A 23,975-nucleotide genomic window follows, 5' to 3' on the forward strand; every position below is an offset into this window, starting at 1 on the left:
AACTCCTTTCAAACTAACTTAATAAATACTCAGAGACAAAGTTACAGGTTCTAAGGAAATTGAGAACTTCCCTAATACAATCAAAATTTGAAGTAGAAGAGAAGAAAAAATAACAGACCATAGATGATAGCAATTCTATAATAGACAGAATGCCCTGTTATATAATATTGGATGTCTGTTTTAAAATTAAAAAAATAGATTCTTTAACATAGCTAAGTATAAAGCATAGAAACTAGTACAGAAAAAATATTCAAATTTTATAGGTTCAAGAAAACTAGATAAAGTTAAAAATAATGAATTGAAGATGGGTTTAAATATCTAAAATGCAATGCATCGAGTGTGAAAAATGAGAATTTAGAGGAATTAAGGCAGGATAGGTTATGAGGATTAATCCCTCATCTTAATCTTATTTCACAAGTTAATAGAAATATTATTGAGGCTAATATTTTAAGAGCTATAGAATAAGAACAAAACTACATATTGACAGAACTGTGATAAGAAGTGAACACAGTAAATACTGCAGAAAGAATTTGAGGTTCGATTTTCAGTAATAGTTTAATCAGACAAACTCTTCTTCTTTTCCTTCTTTTTCCTTTTCCTTTTTCTTTTCCTCTTCTAAAATCCAGATAAAGGAATGAAGTTGCATGGAACATGAGGGATTTGTACTGGCATACGTTATGAATGAAAGTTATGAAAGAAAGACGGTAGTTAAGAAGCAAAATTTTATGATCTGGAGAATGTTACTCACTGCAATTTGATGAAATTTTTCTTTCTATAATAGAAAGTATGTAGTTATTTGATAAGTAGAAATGAAATTATGGTAATATTTACTCCTGGTAATTTATGACCAAAAAGAAACCTAAATGAATTGAGAAAAAGCCATAGTACAATTTAATTACTACTACTCCCCAATTATTTAGTAGGAAATACCTCAATTGATCTTTACCCTAATTAGTACAGTGGATGCACTTGCTGCTTCACAGATCCTTCATTTCTGATGGCCACTTTCCCTTTTTATTATTACATAGTCACTAATTTCTAACATCATAATAGCCCTTATCTGAAGTCTTGTAAAGACTAAACTCTTTTCCTAATCTTTTTGTTTGTGTATGTATATGTGTAATAACCATAAAACTGGGAACCTCATGGCTGTGGCTGTCTCTCTCCGCCTGCATTCCATGGTCTCGGGCCACATCCCCACCCAGGACAGCCAATGCCATGGACAGACTAAGGAGGAAACCAGCGCCAGGCTGGTTGGTGATCTGGTTAAGCTTCTCTCACCATGTTCTGACTCACTGCCTTGGTCTCACTTCTAATCTCTCACCAACTCCCCAGCTTTGGGGGTAGCCCAATCAACATATCAAACCCCTTCCTGATTGCCTGCAGGGAGGAGATAAGGCTCAAGAGCAGAAAATAACACCTAGAGTGTTATACTCCTTTTCTTAGTCCAATAACTTAATTAACATCTTAATTCTACTTCTTATCATTAGTTATTTTGTATGGACATGGTAAGAAATATATTGAGCTTGTAGGGTGACTCTCCTGGGGACATCTTGCTATAGATCTCAGACTACAGTGCTCAGGCCAGATTAGTCTTTCCTAACCCTAGCAGGGTCCTAATCTAGTTGTTACTTTTTGGATCATGACAGAACTTGTCTGACTATGCTCTCTCTCTTTTTTTTTTTTTTTTTGTTTTTTGGGTCACACCCAGTGATGCTCAGGGGTTACTCCTGGCTTTGCACTCAGGAATTAGTCCTGGCAGTGCTCAGGGGACCATATGGGATGCTGGGGATCGAGCCCGGGTCGGCCGTGTGCAAGGCAAATGCCCTACCTGCTGTGCTATCGCTCCGGCCCCTATGACTATGCTTTTAACTTGTAGTTAAGTATTATGGCACTTTGGCCTGGCTCATTTGGATACCAAGGTAGCTCACAGCTTGCCCTGGGTCCATCCAGCCCCTCATCAGGACCCTGCTTTGGGGGTGCTAAGAACTAAGGGCAACTGTGGTTTAAGTCAAGAAAACAGATGCCCAGGAGTGAATATTATTAGGAGTCAATTACAACTCCCGTTACAAAAACATAGCAGTAACTGTCTTCCTGTGGCCATAGAAAAAGAACATTGCTCTGGATTAGCCATGCAAAGGACTTACGGAGAAGAGAAAAAACATATTTACAAGTTAACAGAGTCTGATTAGGAGATAAAAGTGATTGACCATTTGGAGACGCAGAGCACAAAAAAAAGATTACAAATAAACACAAAGAGATGGGAGCACTGTGATGGGAGTAACCCAATAAACCTAAGCTCCCTGTGGCAAGGCTGAAAAGACAAACCAATGTTATCCTACATTTTACTCTGATATTCACATGAAAGATACTTAAACACAGCACATTTAATTTATACATCATGATTGAGAGAATAGAACCTATTCTCTATTTCCCAGTTCTATATCTATATGGCATTCTCTGTAACTCTTTCACTCTTATAAATTGCCTCCCTCATCTCAAATCACTTATTTATTGTCTTGATTATCAACCTTCTTGCTTTTCCAAATGTTAACCATTTACATTATTAATTCACCATATTTCCACCTCTGCTGAATCATCCTGATTAATATTTTAAAATGTGAAAGAGTAGCATATCTTAACAAAAAGCTTTCTTGATGCTTTATGTAGCAATTGTTTTATGTCTCCGCTTCTCTTTTCAAAAGACATAGTTGTTGAAAAAATTATCTACAAATACTTCTTGACATTTATAGTGAAGATTTTTTTCCTTTACTGTTCTATAGTCTGGACTTTGCCATCCAAATGAGTGCATTTCTTTTAAAGTAAATTATAATTCATGTTACTGAATTGATAGCTAGCATTTATCTTTAGTTTAAAAATGATGCAATTTCTTCATCGTTTGAAATAACTGCATTTTGTTTATGGTACAGAACTTTATCTTGGTATCTGTCATCTGAGGGACACTCATTACAATAATGAATAACTGTTCTATATCTCTTTGTTGGTTGCTGTTTCTCCATACAACTTATAATTATTCAAATTCTAGTTCAGAGCAAATTAGTCGGATTTATTAAATGTTCATTAAAGATTATTCAATCAGTTAATATAGAATTAATATGTAATTTGATATATGTGCTACTAGTTATACCATAATATAATATAGGGCTAATTAGGAAAGTTAAATAAGGGAAGATTTGGGAAAAAATTAAGGAACTTTTTGATGCTTGTTTATTCTGAATCCTAATTCATGCTTTTGTATTTTGTCTCATGGAAAATTAAAACTGAGAAATATAACTTCAACATTCTAATAAGTAATGGGAAAGCAAAACATGAAAAAGAATTTCAATGATATCTATATAACCATGTTTATTACAATTTACTCACAGTAGCCAAGTTATGGAAACAACTCACATGTCTACTGGCAGGTGTGAATGTAAAGAAAATATGGTATATACATACATACATTAAAATACTATTAGCTTTAAAAATACAGGAAATGCTGCTATTTATTATAAGAGAATAGACTTTTAGGTAGTCATAGGAGAATAAGTGCTATACTATTCACCCACTTGATATTTATAAAGTAGTCTCACTATTCGTAGCAAATGTCTAAAATGGTGGTTCTCATTGGAAGGCAAAAAGAAAAAATTAATAGTTACCTAAGGACAGTTATACAGAATGAATAAATTCTGCTGTCCCATATTGTGCCCATTTGGACAAAAGTGTTGTGCAGTATGAGAGGACAGATATTATACTAAGTGTTCCTACTACACACACACACACACACACACACACACACACACACACACACACACACAAAGCAAATGAACCAAATCTTTTAAAGCTGATGGATAGACTATCTTGATTGTGCTAATGGTATTCAATTATATGCAAATTCCAAAACTCATTTAAAACAAAAACACTGAATTTATGCAATGTTTTGTATTTTAAGTATATACCTCAATGATTCTGGGAAGATAGTATCAATGTTCTTCTTAAGTTCTTATATACCTCTATTCACTGTCACTGTCATCCCGTTGCTCATCGATTTGTTTGAGTGGGCACCAATAACATCTCTCATTGTGAGACTTATTGTTACTGTTTTTGGCATATCCAATACACATGGGTAGCTTGCCAGGCTCTGCCACTTGGGCTCGATACTCTCGGTAGCTTGCCAGGCTCTCTGAGAGGGGCAGAGGAATTGAACTCGGGTCGGCCGCGTGAAAGGCGAAAGCCCAACCGCTGTGCTATCGCTCCAGCCCTCAATTATTCTGATAAATAAATTCTAGCTGTAACACCTCATTAAACTATAGCAATGTTTAAGATGAATGTTCTATGAGCTCTTTCTTTGGAACAACCTGGACGTGAATAGAATGACTAATCTCTGTTTTTAGTTCTGCTGATTACTCTATCAATATTTAGAATAGAATTCTTATTTGATAAAATGAGGCTGGGTAGGGCATTTGCCTTGCATGTGGCCAACCCAGTTTCGATTCCTCTGTTTCTCTCGGAAAGCCCACCAAGCTAATGAGAGTATCCCGCCTGCAAGGCAGAGCCTGGCAAGCTACCCGTGGTGTATTCGATATGCCAAGAACAGTAACAAGTCTCACAATGGAGACATTACTGGTGCCCATTTGAGCAAATCGATGAGCAACAGGATGACAGTGACAGTGACAGTGATTTGATAAAGGATATGCTTTCTCTACTAAAACTTTCTATAAATGATGAATGTCATTTTTCTTTAAAGTTTGCCCACAAAAACTTTTAAAAGGATTTTTGTTCAAAAACTTTATCCAATATACATTTTTATCCTTGAAAATCTTGTTATAGGGTTGCCTGCTTATTGATATAAGGATATTAAAAAATCTTTTTAGATCAAAATAGATACAGGTTCTAAAGTAATTGTATTTTCTAATGCTAGTCTGTGTGCTTTAGTCCTGAAGTGGTGCAGATAGCGCTGCATTTTGAAGAGAATGATTGTAGGTGATATCAAAAAGTGCTACTAAAATAAAATTTTGTTTGAATTAATAATGTTATAATGTTACTTTGACTTTTACTTTTGATCACTTTTTTCCTTTATATATATTATCTCTATATAAAAATATAGAGATTTAATATATTTATATTTGATATATTTATATATAAATATTGAGAGATAATATATTTAAATTTAATATATTTTATATACACATATGTAGACATATATTTTTAAGAGTAAAAGCATATAGTTTGATTGCTTAATTACTTGGTTCTCAATTACTTCACTCAAGGTAACCTTCTTTACTTCAACAAAGGTGACTATCCAACAAAGTTAACCTTGAATATTTTTGCACATTTCCATGTGGTAGAATGACTTGAAGTAAAGTACACATATTTGTCATGCTATTTACTTTCACTCCTAATCAAATACAATTCATAGTTTTCTGGAAGTAGAAGAATGCTAATGGAAGATAAAATTGGCTCTAAATATTCTATGCCACAAATGTCTGTGTGCGTGTGTGTGTGTGTGTGTGTATGTGTGTGTAATAGAACAGAGTTCCTCAGTTTCCTAAAAGATGTCATTGCAATCAGGTGAAGAAACATATTTATCTCCATTTAATATTCAATTCCCTTAAAACCTGTGTATATTTATTGAGTCAATGATTCTTAAGTTTTAGAAATTCAGATCAGCATAGAGTAGTAGTCTTGTTTGAAGTTAGAATCAGGATGATTTATATATCCAAATGCAAACCTCTCAGTAGGTTCTAAACACCCATAGACAAAATACTTTCTATCTCTTATAGTAACCCTTTAAAAACAGGGAGAATTATTCCCCCAGGCAAGTTATATAACTGTTCATCATTCCGTAATTAAATAATCATAAAAGGAAACCAAGATAGAATACCTTTTATAAAAAATTACAATTAAACAGAAATGCATAATATATTTCACATTCTAGTAGTTCTCATAAAATACATTATTTAATTTGATGTTATTTGTAATTTTTGTATGGGAATACTTATGTGATGTCACCCTACTGATGTTTCATGTCTCCACATAGAATGTTTAGCTAAGGCTTAATCACAGTTGAGGCTGACCTTGGCAGAATTTTCGGGAATTCTACCTGAACAGGAGAACACAGGAATTTAGTTAAAAGCTGCTGTAAGGCTATTTCTCACTCATTTCCCTCTCTTCTGACACAGCTGTATCGACTAAAGTTTCATATCACCTCCAGAGTTTTGATAAACTATGAGACTTGCCGTGTTACCTACCCCAAGGTACAGCTGCAGGCTACAGAATTCCTCAGCTGCAGCACTGAATTAATTCCACACCAACATAGAACCAACTGTATGTGTTTCACTGCCATGTTATCTGACTCCTTTCATTTATTTGTCATCTTATGAGACAAAGTATATAAAAGGAAATTGTGACTGTAGTTAATCTTAATTCTCCTGCATATTAAACTAATATACTGATATAAAAAGGGATCATTCATTTTTTACTGACCAAATCTGCCAGCCTTATGTGACATTAGTATTGTTAATATACGTGTTTTACTACTGATTATTATCAATATATTGAAAGTAATAGCAATATATTGAAAGTAATAGGTAACCTATGTGTTTGAGTGTCTTTAAAATATTTTAAAATGCATTTTGCCCATACTATTAAATATTTTAAAGAAAAATACAAATTCACTAGTCGCATAAATCTTTCCAAATATCTAAGCTAAGTAAAAATGATGTTGAATATCTAGAGGGTTAAAATCTATGAGAATAAATAAGGTCAGAATTACATGGTAACCATGGCTATGTAATAGCATAGATTCTCATGATAGCTTGAGAAATCTATCTTCTTACCTTCATTATTTGTACCTTGATCAACCTGTCTCTAGAAGTTTTCTTTTATTTGTAGCCCTCATGAGGAAGAAAAACTGAAAAGATGCTCATAGATAGCTTTTATAGTATTCAATCAACAGAAATAAATACTTTCTTGAAATATCAAATTATACACTGAAACTATCACTAATGTAGTACTTAAAACCCTGCAATTAAATATGTCACGCAATAAAATAGTTTTTGATCTGTCCTATCATGCCCCGAAGTACACAGATAATTGCAGAAAGCTGTTTCTTAAAATTCCACAGCCACTCGCTTTTGTTTGTAATGTCTGAAAAACAAAAAGAAGTGTTTCTGAATAACTGTTCTTCAAAGCAAACAAAGTAGAAAACTTTGAGTATTGCTCTCAGGACACTCTTTAGGCTGATAACTAGCAATATCCTCTACACCATTCATGTGTAAAGATGCCAAGCATTTCAGAAAAAAATTCTGCTTATGAGAATGTTTGGACTCTTAGGGAGCTCAAATAAATAGGTAAAGCAAGTCAAATATTTAAAAAAAAAACTGCAAGAAGTCATTGTCAATGATAATACTCATGGGAAAACAGGGTGATGTTATTATGGCATATTTACACATAATTGCACTGATGATTATATTTCTGGGGACTGCTGCTCCTCTTAAATCCATGCATGAATTGCTGATATCTGGGAAACCTAGCTGTCCCATAAAAAAATTATCAGGCTTCATTTTCTATCTTGGAACAAATCACTGAAGGCCTGTGGGAACTAAGCAATCTGTTTTTGCCAGAGAGTCTTCAATAGATAAAGAGATGAAAAGCAGTGTTTGGATTCCATCTCCGGCCTATTTATCCCTTATTGATTCCACCTATTAATCAACTTAACTGGAAGCCATTTGGCAGTTGGGTTTTGAACATTAGTTTTTGTAGTCCAAGTTCTTGTGTTGCAGAGCAAAAATTCAGAAGGATAAGAAGAGAGTTAAGAGAACATAGGACAAAAAAAAATGGCAATCCCTATAGTTTTTCTTTGAATTATGTGACCATTATACACAGCCCAAGTATTCCAAATGGAGTTCTATTGCTCTTCCAAGATGAAAATACAGATTACTCTAATCTAAGCCACTATGTGCCTATGCCCATTTTGTTATGCGCCCAACAATTACTGGCTCAGCAATTGATCATAAAAGTTAAGAAGGTTTAATTATAGTGAATAGGACAATTTTTTTCAAAATGGTACTGAAAAGCCTGTTTTCACTTTTTCTCCTTAAAATATTCTGAACTTAAAATATTTGCGATAAGAGATATCATTGCTATTTTTTTTCCACATGAAGTCTGAAAAAAAAGATCCTAATATAAAAGCCAAGGAATGAAAAGAAAAAGAAAACACATATAAAAAGCATATGGGAGTCAGAGATAAATGGGTGTCTAGATGAAGAAGTTAATTCAGAAAAAAATTTGGATTAGCTGCTTCTCTGTTGCTCCTCCAGCGTTGGGTTCCAATATATCTGCACTAAGAAGAGTTGGGATACTTTTCTACATTTCCCTTGAAGAAATATTTTACAATAAAGTTATCATTAAAAATGCACACGTCTTTGAAAACTATTAACCTCCTGGATGATAAAGGTAGTGTTTATTTTGAAGTCCAGAACTGTATATCTCTGAGGCAGGAACCATTCTAGTGCAGGAAAATCAAAGTTAAGAAATAGCAGTTTATAATTATATTTTTGGTTGGATAAATCTTTGTAAATAGAGGTTTGGTCTTTATCTCTACTGATATTATCTTGGTCTTTTCAGAGAAGTCACAGCATAGCGCTAAAATGCAGTCAACTGGGCTTCAGTACTTTCATTAACCTTCAAAGGGAAGGTTATTTCTTTTTATGATTGACTGAAAAACCTCTGCAAATTTACATCTTTGGTGCCCAATTTTGTTCCACAGTGCCAAGAATCTAAATTAGAATTCCCAACATGTTTAAGTACAAGGAGTAAAGCTAGTATAACTATAGAGAATGGAGAAATTGTACACAGGGTACTATTCTTGCGTTGTATGCACAGATTATGGTTCAATCCCTGGCATCCTATTATGGTCCTTCCAGCTCCACAAGTAGTAATCCCTAGTCAGAGAATTAGGGATCCTCATCTGCCATATCTGAACTATTTCCTTCTAAAGTTATCAGTGATTTTTCTGCAGGCTATTTATGACATATGATGATGAAAATTTTATATGCATTTACATATTTATATAAAATACATATAAGTATGTATTTTATATTTACACTTTAAGAAGGGCCATAGATAACATTTTCTGTCTGATCACCAGTCTCTCAGACCAAGATTAGCATTGCCCCTGTAACTGAGTGCCCCTTAGACCTCTGGGAATGGGCCCTATAAAAGTAATAGTCTAAGTCATAGGGACTGCATTTTATGAAGATAAAAATACTAGAGCATATTGAAATTTCAGAAATATTTCTGCCTTCCAATAAAACTCTGAAGTTTTTAATCAGAATATCTTGAAAGGTCACTTTCAAGACCATTTATGCCTGACTACAAGATAAAACACAAATTTAAATAGAGATTATGTTCAAATGTAATGCAGAGCTTTGTGAATTTGAGGCACATGGAGATTACAGAATGTTGTCCCTAGAAATCATCAGCAAGAATTGAGCCATCTGTTTTGTTGTTTAGATACTCATATTCTACCTACAAGGGTTTTGCTGGTACCTGGAGGTTATTCATTCTGGTTCAGTGATCCATGCTTAGTTAATATTTCATTCCAGAACTTCTAAATTGATGTTTATGAATTCATATCATACATAGCCAAAGTTGATGATTTGTTAAAAGTGCATTTACTTGAAGATTCAAAGAATCCACAATGTATGATTCAAATTTTATTTTAATATTTTTTAGTAGAACCTATAGTTAAAATCAAGCATATATATGTACACCCTATTAGAACATTAATTGCAACACTTTTTAAATTTATAGTCATTTCAATGTATTTCTTTGCTCATATTGGTATTTAATGCTCTTTTGCTAATATTGAGAGTTACATTTTAGTTTTCCGTTTTAAATAAGTAATTGACAATGAGACTTTAAGTGCTTGTGTTAATATTAAAACATTCAGACATGTAAAACCTTTCATGTAAAACTGTATAGTAGCAGAAAGTGACAATAAATATTCTTATAGCCTGTATTTCTCCATTCTCTTTGAATATCTTGACTTAATTTTTTAAAAGTATTGAGTAATAATGCAAGATTTAGATCTAACATTTTAGTCCATGACAGTGTAGTATAGTATACTTTTCAAAATGAGCATAGGCATAATAGAAAAGATTTTTTGTATATATTTAATGCTATCAAATTTTGTTCAAAATTCAATATATCAAAATTTGGTCTCATTCGAATTGATTTTCATATATTTATTGCAGTTGTTTTACATTGCTATTTAACAAATAACCACAAAAATTGTAATTTATTGCAATACCACTTGTTTGCTTATAGCTTTGTAGCTCAGAAACTCAGTATGGAATTACTATTTTTGCTGCTAAGGGCTAAAATCAATGTGCATACAAAGCTGTTATCTCATGTAGAGTCCTCAAGGAAAACTGATTTCCAAAGAATTCATTATTATTTGTATAAGTCAGTTCCTTGCTGTTGTAGGACAGATATTCCTGTTTCATTGTTAGCTTTCAGTATATACTGCCCACTCCTTACTCAAAATCAGCAGTAGGTAATTTTCCATGTTAAATTCCTTCTGTACTTTGAATTTTTTAGTGGTATAGTTGGTTCAATTTTTTCCCCAAGGAATGGTTGTCTCTTGATAAAATTGTTCGAATTAGCCAATTAGGTAATCTCCAGAAAAATTTATTTCCCTAATTTAAATATTACTGATTTTAGATATTACCTCTACAAAATCCCTAATTAGTGTTCTATTGAATAAATATAAAAAGTGTACCTATGAAATGGCATGAAGAACCTATGGTCTATTGTGGAGTTCTTTGTCTATATCACAAGTAAATTTCAATTAACAAAGTATTAATTATGCATATTACACATAAAATAATGTATTAAAAATTATATAAAATTCACTTAGAACAAATGACCTACTGGCTTAGGAATATTTAAAATTTGCTGGTTTTAGAGGATACTTTTGCATGGAAAACATAAATATGTCAGCATATTGGTCAATGTTATGTTGTGCACAGCAAGTTTTAGTGATTGTATGAAAGTGATACATTTGACTCTTTTGAGCTCATTTATTCAGTCCCTAGAGTTTTTCAGAGCTTTTTCTTCCCAACCTCTAGTTTATTAATTCTATTATCCATTATTCTGAATCATTATTTCTTTTCATATTTATTAATCATTAAGGATTCTAAGACGCTAGAGAGGGAGCTGGGCACTTGCCTTGTACTCTGCTGACTTGGGCTTTATCCCTTGCACCCCAAATGGTTCCCATGGTCCAGTCAGAACTTATCCCTAAGTGCAAAATCAGAACTAAGCATTGAGCACTATTAGGTGTGGCTAAAAAAAATCCCAATAATAACAAAGAATTTTATTATTTTTTTTAAATTTTTATTTGATCACCATGTGGAAAGTTACAAAGTTTTCAGCTTTATGTCTCAGTTATACAATATTCAAACACCATCCCTTCACCAACCAACAAAGAATTTTAAATGTAGCTAAAAGCATCAAAGGGATTTTATTAAATATTTTATATAGCATCTATTTAGAATTTATATTAAGTATATAGAAATGTGCAATGATAGTTTGGTGACTTCTCAAATATTATGTATCACCAAAGACTGGTATCTACCATGAGTAATAAATCAATACTGAAAATTAGCATTAGTTCAAATACATTAAGTAATTTTTTTTTTTTTTTTTTTTTTTTTTTTTTTTTTGCTTTTTGGGTCACACCTGGCGATGCACAAGGGTCACTCCTGGCTCTGCACTCAGGAATTACCCCTGGCGGTGCTCAGGGGACCATATGGGATGCTGGGAATCGAACCCGGGTCGGCCGCGTGCAAGGCAAACGCCCTACCCGCTGTGCTATCACTCCAGCCCCCACATTAAGTAATTTTTTAAACTTGTATTTTCAAAGTTTTTCCCACAAATAGATTTTCTCTGCCTCAGCGTCTTATATATACTTACTTCTTCATATTTATTAAGCACATCTCCAAATTTTCTTTAATAAGACAGTTTCTATATAGACTCCTTATCATTCACAGTCTCGATCCAACTAAAAGTCATTGATCAAAAGGCTGGAGAGAGAGTTCAGGGAGTAAGTTTCTTGCTTTACATGTAACCAACCTAGACTCAATTCCAAGCTCCACCATGAGTGATCCTTGAGATCAGAGCCTAGATTAAGTCCTTAGGACTGCCAAGTGTAACCCCTAACACTGGCTCCTTCACCCTACAAATCCAAAACTAAAAGAAATTTGAAGACATATCTCATAGAATGATATTCAATTTTGTGTTTGCTAATCTCCCCATGGCGTATTCGTGTGCCAAATACAGTAACAATAATGGGTCTCATTCCCCTGGCCCTGAAGAGCCTCTAATGCAGCACCATTGGGAAGGATGAGTAAAGAGAGGTTGCTAAAATCTCAGGGATGGAGACGTTACTGGGCCCACTGGAGCAAATTGATGATCAACAGGATGACAGTGTATCACTGGTCTTAGCACTGTCATCCAGTTGTTCATCGATATGGTCGAGTGGGTATCAGTAATGTCTCCATTGTGAGACTTGTTACTGTTTTTGGCATATTGAATACACCATGGGTAGCTTGCCAGGCTCTGTCCTGAGGGTGGGATACTCTCGGTAGCTTGCTGGGCTCTCTGAGAGGGACGAAGGAATGGAACCCGGGTTGACCGTGTGCAAGGCAAATGCTCTTCCCACTGTGACAGTGATACAGTGAATATTTCTCATGATTAGACTTGGATTAAGTGAGAAAAGTACTACAGATTTATGATTCTCAACCTATTTCCAACCACAGCCTCCTTCTCACTTATCTTCTTTACTTTTGCTGCCCTGATCTACCTGTAGGACCTCAGACAATTTCAAGACAAAACTGTTATTTACCTGTGACCCTCATGGAATATCCTGGGAGTCCACCCTGGACCATATGACCCAGAGTTGAGATAGATATACTGCAAAATATAGGTAAATGTCTTACTAATTAAAGTATATATCATCAATATGACTTATCATTAGTGACTTTAACCTGGTTCACAGATGAATCTGATGTTGCAGTTTCTCCACTGTAAGTAATTTTCCCTTTAAGTACATTTTTTCTGTAAAGGTAAAAGATTAAATAGATTAAATACTCAAGGGAAGGAGGTTAAACTCTGCCTTCTGGGGGAAAGAGTATCAAAGAATTGGTGGATGTGCTATAAACACCACAATAATTAATAAATATTTTGTGAAGCATGCATTGAGGATATGCAAATATTGTGTTTCTTCTCTGAGTTTCTTCATTAATTTTAGAATCCTTCAACATACTGTGCCCAGAGCAATTATTATTATGCTGTTTCATGGTAATTTTCTATTTCCCTACTGTATTCTCTATTAACCAGAATTCTTCCGTAAGGAAGATTTTTTTCTACTGTTTCTTTAATTATTCATCCTCACTCCCTTTATTATCTACCCTTCTGTTTCTTTCTTTATTCTAATATTCAGTTATTTGTCATTTATTTTCCTGCTCAGATCATCCCAGCATTGTCCACTATGCACCTCATGGCCTTCTCCATTTTTTGTTTGTTTATATATTTGTTTTAGCATTTTTTTCGAGGGATGCATGCCAGGATTTATTTAGGGCTTACTCTTGGCTCTGCTTTCAGGGGTGGCCCAGGGGGGTCTTATTGTGTGCCCGGATTGAACCCTAGTTGGTGGTGTGCAAGGCAAATGCCATAGCACAGTACTATCTCTCTGACCCCTATTTTAGCAACTCTTTGATTTCTAGCCCTAAAAGTTAATCCAGGTTTATCTCAGATTATCCCTATAGTGCAAACCCTAGAGGAGGCTGTGGTGCATTGAGGAAACCACAAAAGCCTCAGTGTTTGTACCCCGCTGGATTCCTGCCGAGAGAAGGATGCAAACCTTCACATTTAAGGGCTGGGTGAGTTTACTAGCAGTTATTTATAATTTCTGGCACTTTCTTGACTTCCTTTTCCTCTTTCATGAATCAAACCATTCTCTGCCAACACATAGCTGCTTTCCGTTTTTTTTTTTTTTTTTTTAACTTCATGTTGTGAACACAGTGATGGGATCTGGGACTGGGTAGAAGGAGAATCTCTTTCCAGATTAATTGTGTTTTGTGTATGTACTTGGAGGCTAATTCTCCATCTTGTGATTTTCCTAAACCTTTCTGCCCTGGTCGAATGATAGTGGTTTGTATCGCACTAAGCCTTGTGCCTGACCCCAGGGTTGTACTCTGAACTCAGTGCTCTAATGGAGCCAAGAAAACTTTATTTTCCCTTGGTTCAGTTTTTGTTCCCCCTTTCTTTCTTGTATAACGATGAGAGTGAGGTTGAAAGAAATGATTTTTCCAATTCTATTTCTCTAGCCTAAACTGTTCTGATAATTATTATTATTATTTTTTTATTTAGGTATTGTTATTTAAAGGACTGGATCAATAGTGGATAGGGTGTTTGCCTTGCACACAGCCAACCCAGCTTCGATTCCTCTGTCCCTCTTAGAGAGCCTGGCAAGCTACCGAGAGTTCCTCACCTGCACAGCAGAGCCTGGCAAGCTACCCATGGCGTATTTGATATGCCAAAAACAATAATAACAAGTCTCACAATGGAGACGTTACTGGTGCCCACGTAAGCAAAATAGATGAGCAATAGGACGACAGTGCAATAGTGTGATTGTGATTTAAAATACCGTTACAATAAGGTGTCAGCATATAATACTCCAACAAAAACCCACCATCAATCAGAGTGTGCCTATGGCATCCCTTTCTGCCCACCCATCCCTGGCCTCCCCTTCTTCCTGAACTCAATTCTATAAGTCTCAGAGTCTGATGCCACTGGCCATGTTATTCCCTCACTGTATTTCTTTATATCACATATCAGAGAGAGCTTCTGTATTTTTCCCTCTCCTTCTGACTGGCTTCTCTCAGCATGATATCCTCTAGTTCCATCTACGAAACTGCACAGCTTGCAATTTCATCTTTTCTTCTAGCTGAGTAGTATTCCATTGTGTCTTTACACCTCAGGATCTTCACGCACTTATCTGCTCTGGGGCACCTATGTTGTATCTTGATTCTTGGCTATTGTGGATGGGGTTACAAGGAGCATGAGTCTTTTTGATGGAGTGCTTTTGGACTCTGGGGGGCGGTATATGCTGAGAAGTGGATTTGCTAAATTATATAGAAATGAAATTATTTTATTTTATTTTTACTTTTTGGGTCACACCCAAGGATGCTCAGAGGTTCCTCCTCGCTCTGCACTCAGTAGTTACTCCTGGCAGTGCTCAGGGGACCATATGGGATGCTTCGGGGATCAAACCCGGATAGGTCACATGCAAGGTAAACACCCTACACCATACCGGTACTATCGCTCCGGCCCAGAAACGGAATTCTTAATTATTTGAGATGTCTCAAAACTGTTTTCAGTGGAAACTAAACAATAAGAAATTTCTATCAACAGTCATTGTGGGTACTTCTTTCCCTATATCCCCGATAGTTTTTACTTTTGATTGTTTCTAGTATTTAATTGTGCTCATCTCAATGGTGTAAGATAATAATTTATTGTTTTGATTTGCATTTTACTTCAAACAATTGTTGAAGAGCACTTTCTTCTTATTATAAGTGTTGAAGAGCACCTATTGGCCATCTGTATATTTTGTTTATGAGAGTATCAGTTAAGTTCTTCTCCCTAAGAAGTTATTTTGAAAACCTCATCATAAGGGGTAATTATAGGGTAACATTTATTATAAAGAAAATCACAAACGAAATCCAAATATTTGTAACATTTTATGATATCAATATTTTTATTAGACTAGAATAATGCCACATTATTAATGGTATTAGTAGATTAATGCCCCTTCTTACATGATAACAGAATTTTATGGCTAATTTCCAAAATCACAATCATAAAATATAATATTCTGATCATTTTGGAAAAGTATTACTTTAGCTTAAAGTGACATATTTATGCTTTTTAGTGATAATTTGTGAACTTCTTGATTTCTTTATAATTTCAGTAGAATTATCCAGTCATTAGTTTACAAATCTCTGTGACTTAAACTTTGGAATTTCAAGCATTTTCAGCACAAGGACATATAAAATGATCAGATGCATTTAAAATTTACTGATGTGAGGTAATTAGTTAAAGCTTACTTTATTTTATCAGATTTTATCAAATTCCCAGATATAGAGGGTGTATATGTTGAAATTGCACCATTCAAAATATGATTTTTAGTTTTATCCATTCAGAAATTGGGAGAGTATAGCAAATGTATACTTATAAATCTGTAGGAACAGATGAGAAAAATGGGTTATTCTTTAGTAACTATTATTGTTTATAAATGATTAAAGAAGCAGGGGAAATATGTGCTTATTTGCAGTAATGTATGTTTGTTGAGTAATCACAAAAAAGATTGATCCTGACACCTCATGCAACAGTGCTAAGCTTTAGCAGATGCCCTTCTTTTATTTCAGCTCCACACCACACCAGACCCTTAGAATTTTTCTCTGTGTATTAACCTGACAGCCCGACAGGATGTGAGCCTACTCATGTAAACAAGCCACGTTAAGGACTACTGCATTTGAAGTGAAGTCTGAGAAAACTTAACGGATGATTTTTTTTTCTAGTATTTTAGATCTGTCCTTTTGCAAAAATAGGAAACCACTGAACTGTAAACAGTCAAAAAAGTATTAACTCTGAATTATGAGTCTGCTCATCCATTGACAACCAAAAACTCTGACATTTGAAGCTGGAAGGAATTTTGTCATTAAAGTTAAAGAAAACTGGTATCCTGAAATCAGTGCAAAAATCACACAAATGTGAAAATACCAGAGATTTCACAAAGAACTTTCTTTAAATCTTTTCTTATTAATATTCTAGAGTTGAAAGTAAATCGGGAAAATGTCTTCTTCCAATTGTCTCATGTCAATTTTTGTATTCAATAATTTTCACCCAAATGTAAAATAGTTGTTAATTATTCAATAACTATCAAATAATTAATAACAGTTAATAATTTATAGCTATTAATAACAGAACTGAGACTACAATTTGCTGTCAAAATGACATGAATACTTAAGAATATAAAATTTCAGCTGTGTCTTATGCTTTTGAAATATCAAATTCTTTTATATCCAAGTTTCATTTTTATGTTTATCTATGTACAATGAATGATATAGTGAAAAACTAACCTATTTATCAAGCTTTATGTTCTAAATAACAAGTGAATTAAAAATTTTCAAGGTGGTTTTGTCATATAAAATTCAAATTAAAATTATGATTTTTCTATCATGATTATTATATTCAATATTTTAAATGATTTTAACTGTTTACATTGATTACTGTGTTAATGAATTATATCAGGGAAATACATAGTTTTTTTTTTTTTTTTTTGCTTTATGGGTCACAGCTGGCAATGCACAGGGGCTACTCCTGGTTCTGCACTCAGGAATCACCCCTGGCGGTGCTCAGAGGACCATATGGGATACTGGGAACCGAACCCAGGTCGGCCGTGTGCAAGGCAAATGCCCTTTCTGCTGTACTATCACTCCAGTCCCAGTTTCAAAGAGAAAACTATTATCAAATGTAATCTTAAGTGTCTGGAGTGAAGCGATAGTAAAGCAGGCATGGTGTTTGCCTTGCATGCAGCCGACCCTGGTTCGATTCCTCCTCCCTTCTCAGAGAGCCAGGCAAGCTACCGAGAGTATCTCGCCCGCATAGCAGAGCCTGGCAAGCTACCCATGGCGTATTCGATATGCCACAATCTTTAACAATTAGTCTTACAATGGAGACGTTATTGGTGCCTTCTCGAGCAAATCGATGAGCAACAGAATGACAGTGATACAGTGACACAGTGAATCTTAAGTGTCTAATATTCCTCAAAAAGTCAGATTTCTTTCAGTATTATTTTGTTTATTCCAAATTTTTATTTTAAGTGCTGGATTGATAGTACAGCAGTTAAGGCCTTTGCCTTGCATGCAACTGACCCAGGTTCGATTCCTCTGCCCATACGGCAGAGCCTGGCATGCTACCCGTGGCGTATTCGATATGCCAAAAAAAGTAACAGCAAGTCTCACAATGGAGACATTACTGGTACCAGCTTGAGCAAATCGATGAACAATGAAATGACAGTGCTACAGGGCAGAAGATCCTCTATATGTGTGTAGACAAATAGGTATATACACTGTACCTATATTCAGTTAATTATGTTATATATCATATAATATATAGACTTTTTAAATAAATGCATTTTCAGTTTTTTAAAATACAAATACTAAAAAACTATGCTAGTCATCCTTAAAATTTTATTGATATTTTGTTTGTTTGCCTGTTTGTTTGGGGGCCACACTTGACTGTACTCCTAAATCCAGGAGACTCCTGGATCTGCTCTCAGAATTTACTCTTATCAGTGCTTAGGGGACAATGTAAATCCTGGGGATTGAACCCAGGCTGGCCAACCTACCTGTTATACTATAAATGCTCTTTAAATGCTCTGGCCCCCTGCCCATATAATTCAAAAACATTATGCTGTAAAGATATAGAATAGAAAATAATGCAACAACTAGGATAACTTAAAGAAAAAAGACAGTAAAATTTAAAGAAAAACTAAACAGAGTGGGAAAGTGGAATATATTCTTGTGAGGTCAGCTTGAATACAAAGTAGTGGGAAATGCTAAATTATAAGTGGGAGAGCTCAGAGGAAAAATATCTAGCATCATTTTTTATTTTTCCTAAGATTTTAATTTAGTACTTTTAAGATTTTATTTATTTTTTGTTATGAGATTGTGATTTACAAAGTTATTCATAATTGATTTAATGGAGTTGTTCTGGGCTGAAGCGATAGCACAGCGGTTGGGCGTTCGCCTTTCACGCAGCCGACCTGAGTTCGATTTCTCCGCCCCTCTCATAGAGCCCGGCAAGCTACAGAGAGTATCGAGCCCGTGTGGCAGAGCATGGCAAGCTACCTGTGCATATTGGATATGCCAAAAACAGTAACAATAAGTCTCTCAATGAGAGACGTTAATGGTTCCTGCTCGAACAAATCGATGAGCAACAGGATGACAGTGACAGTGACAGTGAAGTTACCACTTGCACTACCAGTGTCAACTTCCTTCCACTACTGTGCTCAGTTCCTTCCCCACCTCCTCTAGCCCAGCTCCATGACAGGCACATCTTTTTAGTTGGGTTGTTGTGGTTGATATCTCCTGCTTTTGATGTTGTTGACTCTGAGGTTGGGATATATTATAGATATACACTCCTATAAACCACTGTGTTATCATTTATTACTTATTTTATAATGGCATTAAATTATTAATACATTTGTCTCTGATTTATGGCAGTGTCTTTTGCAAGTTCAAAAAGTGTGGGCACACGGACATGTGCATTTGGTGGTCTAGACCATAGGCAGCCTTCAGTGACAAGAGAATGAAGGAATGAGGAAATGGAGGAATAGGGCCAGTAGCTGGTTGGCAATCGGTGGCTGTTTATTTTATTCTCATTCTCATCCTGACAGCTTCATTCTCCCTACTTCTCTCTTACAGTGTAATTATTTCTCCTATTCTCCTTCCTTACAGCATAGATATATAGAAATTGTGAATTATAGGGGTACACATAGGTGGGGTTGAACATTATCACAACAAACAGATGTGAAGCCACTCCTTCAGGGCAAGTTCTTCCATGGACACAATCTCATCTGAGTTCAGCACTCTAGGTTACTAGGAGACCCACTCATGGGCGAGAGTCCCTCTAGGGTGCATTTCTTTCTCCTTTCCTCCTTTAAGTAATTCATTTAAATAGTAAATTTACTTACTAATATTTCTAGTCATTTTGTATGAACACAGTAACAGATATTAAGCTTAAAGGGTGGCTCTTCCTGGGCACATCTCACTATATATCCCAGACCACACAGGCCAGGTTAATCTTTCCTAACTCCTGCAGGGTCCTTATTCAGTTATTTCTTTTTGAGTCATGACAGAGTTTGTTCCATGACCATGCTCTTAACATTATTCTTAGCATGCCCTTTTTCTATGCCTGGTTAGTTTACAGCTTGCCATGGGTTCAACCTCTCCAATTCCCTCTTTTTGAGGGTGTTAGGAAGTAAGGACAACTAAGGGTTAAGTCAAGTAAATATGATGGATGCCCAGGAGTAAATATTTTATGGAGTCAATTAACTCCTGTTACAAAAGCATAGCATCAACATTCTTCCTATGACTATGAAAAAAAGGACATTTCTAAACCATGCAAAGGACATAAAGGAAAGAGAAAAGCAACACAGGATTATTAGGGCTTGATGGAATGGGTGTGCCTTGAGAGCACCATGGTGGGAGTCCTGGAGGAAGAGCAAGGACAAACCAATGTTATCCAAAAAGTCTTTCATCCACTATTTTGAAGAAATCCAATTGGAATATTATTAACCCTACCCCCATAAGCACCAACCTTCTACCTTCTTCTGGAGAGAACTGTCATTATTTTATTGTCTTAAATCATTCTAATAATAATTCAATGATTTGAGAGTTTAAAGTGACTAAGATCTAAACTTTCAACAAAAATATGCTATATAGATATCCGGAGAAATATTAATCCTTTGATTATGGATAAAGAAGATAGAATGATATATGGATATATTTTTTATACACAAGGATTAGAATTTAAGGGCTAATAAAGGGAAGAAAAGAGTTACTAAAACTAATGTTATAGTCACATTGGGAACATTTATTCTACCGAGAGATACATAAGGAGAATTTTTAAGATCACTCTAAATATTAAATTATTTGAAGATTTAGCCTTCCTATCACACTATCAGAGAATTATCTTCCTAAATAACAGCAATTAATTCTGGTAAATTCTAAAATATATTTTATGCTACCTGAAACAGCATTATTTATGAGGACCAGTTTTTGGCATTTTCTCTCCTTCAATTTCTTTTTAAAACTTTACTTAAACACTATGGTTTGACAAGTTTTTCATAATGCAGTCATTTTAGGCATTCAACGGTCCAACATCTGTCCTACCACCAGTGTGATCTTCCCTCCACCAATGCCCCCAGATCTCCCTTCTCCCACCTCTTAGCAGGCACAAAATAATTTATATTATGTTGCTTGTTACAACAAACTGGCAAATGGAATTATCAAAAAAATAGCTCATAAAAGAAAAATTTTGAAAATGGTTTTCTCTCACAACATTTAATATGCCAAAAACAGTAACAACAACATGCTCTTTGTGTTCCCTGAGTGAGCAGATGCCATTGGGCTACACTAGCACGTGCCCAGGACAAATGATGACATTATTGGTTCCCGTTTGAGTGAATCGATGAACAACGGGATGACAGTGATACAGTGACAGTGATATCTCACAATGATGTTACTAAAGTCATTGTTTGAATATTCACAGGACTGTTTGATGTTAGTTGAGCCTTCTCTTACTGTTTTTGTTTATTAAACCTAGTAGGTTTCTGTGCTTCTCTCCCATCTCATTCCAATCCTGCTGGGCTGTCAGTCTTGTGAAATCTGGATGTGTCACATGGCAGCAGATAGGGCTTCACATTGCAGGGTCTGTGGAGCTGAGATGATTCAGCAGGTTGGTGTCTCTTTGAGAGTCACTTCCAAAGCTGTGAAGCTGGGCTGTTTAAATGCCAGAGGATATGGGGTGTGGATGGGGCAGCCAGGCCTTCCAGCAAACAGGATGTATGTATTGGTGGAGTCAGCCTGCGCCACCTCCAGGAGGTCCCTGAGTTCTCAGTGCATAGAGCATTCTGCCTAGGAGTTATATTGGCTTGGCCTCTCAGATTAGTTTTGGGGCTATGGAGCTGAGGTGTTCCAGAGGAGTGAGTGGGCCTGCTGTGCCTTTTGGTACAAGGGTATCTTCAATTTCCTTTAAAGTATAACCTATGATGTTCTATAAGGTAGAAAAATAGAACAAAAATTTTCCACAATTCTACTTAGATTATTGGTGTGTCTATTCTAAAACTTAATAAAGCACCATATTGGTGGGTGAATAAGGAACTAATTTGACAAGATTGTCAAATTAATATCTGTTCTCAAAATTTAGGCAACATAATCTTTGAAAAAATTGATTTACCTTAATAACATTAAATGGAACAAACTATGGTCTTACAATAGACTATTTCAGACAACCTATATAAATTTTCTCCAAACTGATGGAAAAAGTTAGTGAAAGAATTCCATGTTTCTTTAACTCATTAATAGAAGTGAGGTACAAGGAGTTTGCCTTATTGTTACAGATGCCGCATGGTTTTCATAGAGCTAAAAGAATGGTAATCCCTCACAACCAGCGTGCCACTTGTCCCGCAGGTGGGTCCAGGAGCAGCCGCCCCCCACGCCCAACAAGTATGCATTTGCACCCAGCAGCCCCCACCGGTCCCAGGACCTTCCAGCACACTGCGACGCCTTCTGGCTCCCGGCTCCCCTAGTCCCTCCTGCACGAGCATGCCACTTGGCCTGCAGGTGTGGCCACCGGGCTAGGGGGCATGACCTCCCAGTCAAGGTCATGGTCTCTAAGGCAGAAGGCATGGCTTCCTGTGGGGCCAGCAACCGCTCACTCGGCTGTAGTTATTTTCCCTTTTCTCAGCACTATGGACTCATATCTCTACCTCCATTATGTAATTCTGGGGAGAATACCCTAGCCCTCTCAAACACATTAGGCCAGTACTACTAGCTTCTCCCAATTGCAACATAATACCTGTAGACACAAGAGCCTGTCCCTGAAGCTTTACTAGAGGCCTCACATAAGGCACAGAGGAGCACATGAGAGGACGCTACAACTCCTGAAGGGGAAAAAGGCAACCACCATAGACCGAGCTCACCTAATCGCACCAAGAGGGAAAACTGATAATGAGCTTGAAGGCCCCACCTTCATACTACCACCACAATATGAAGAAGCAGTGCAAATCCCTTTATGGGGGGGAAGATAAAGAAAAAGGTCCAGAAGCCCCAACAGCGGTACTCACAAGTACGATCTCTCCAATATGGAGAATTGAAATGTTAAAGATGTTCAATGAACTCAAAGAAACAGTGGAACAGACATCCAGAAAATTAAAAGAAGACTTGGATGAAACAATGGAATGGGCAGTCAACAAAATACAGGAAGAGATGAGAGCAAAAATAATAAAGCTACAGACAGAAATGTCATGAAGGAAGGATTCAATAGATGAAATAAAAAACTCAGTGGGTGCCCTCAACAGTAGGATGGCTACAGCCAAAGACAGAATCAGTGACCTTGAAGATGAGCAGCAGAAAACTTACAGACAACAAACCATGGGAAAAGACCTCAAAATATCCCTAGGGTGAATTAGAGTCCTAGGGGTTGAATCCTAGAGGAACAGCATAAGAATTATCAGAGTACTAGAAGAAGAGGGAGGCAACCCCAATGAAAAAGCGACAGTTAAATATATCATTGTCAAAAAGTTCCCAGAGCTAGGGAATGCAGACATCCAGACCAAGAAGACCAAAGGGTGCCAGCTAAAAGACACTCCAATAAAAAGACTCCTAGTCAGATAGATGGATGACATAGAGACACAATACTCCAAGCAGCAATATGTGAAGAAGGAAATCACATACAAATGAGCACCCCTTAGATTTACAGCAGACCTATCAGAGGAAACCCTCTAAGCCCGAAGACAATGGGAGAATATGGTGAAAAATTCAATGAAATGAATGCCTCACCAAGAATACTCTATCTGGCTAAACTCTCACTCAAACACGAAGAAACCATACACACTTTTGCGGATAAACAACAGCTCAGAAACTTCATAGACTCAAAACCAAACTTGAAAGGACTAAGGGGGCTTCTGTAAGACAAGAACAACCCCCTCCAAGCACAACAAACCCCTACAGAAAGATGACACAAGACTCTCTGACAATAATCTCTCTCAACATCAATGGTCTAAATGCACCAATCAAGAGACACAGACTGGTAAAATGGACTCGGAAACTAAACCC

This window comes from Sorex araneus, chromosome 2, assembly GCF_027595985.1.
Source record: "Sorex araneus isolate mSorAra2 chromosome 2, mSorAra2.pri, whole genome shotgun sequence".
Classification (NCBI taxonomy): domain Eukaryota; kingdom Metazoa; phylum Chordata; class Mammalia; order Eulipotyphla; family Soricidae; genus Sorex; species Sorex araneus.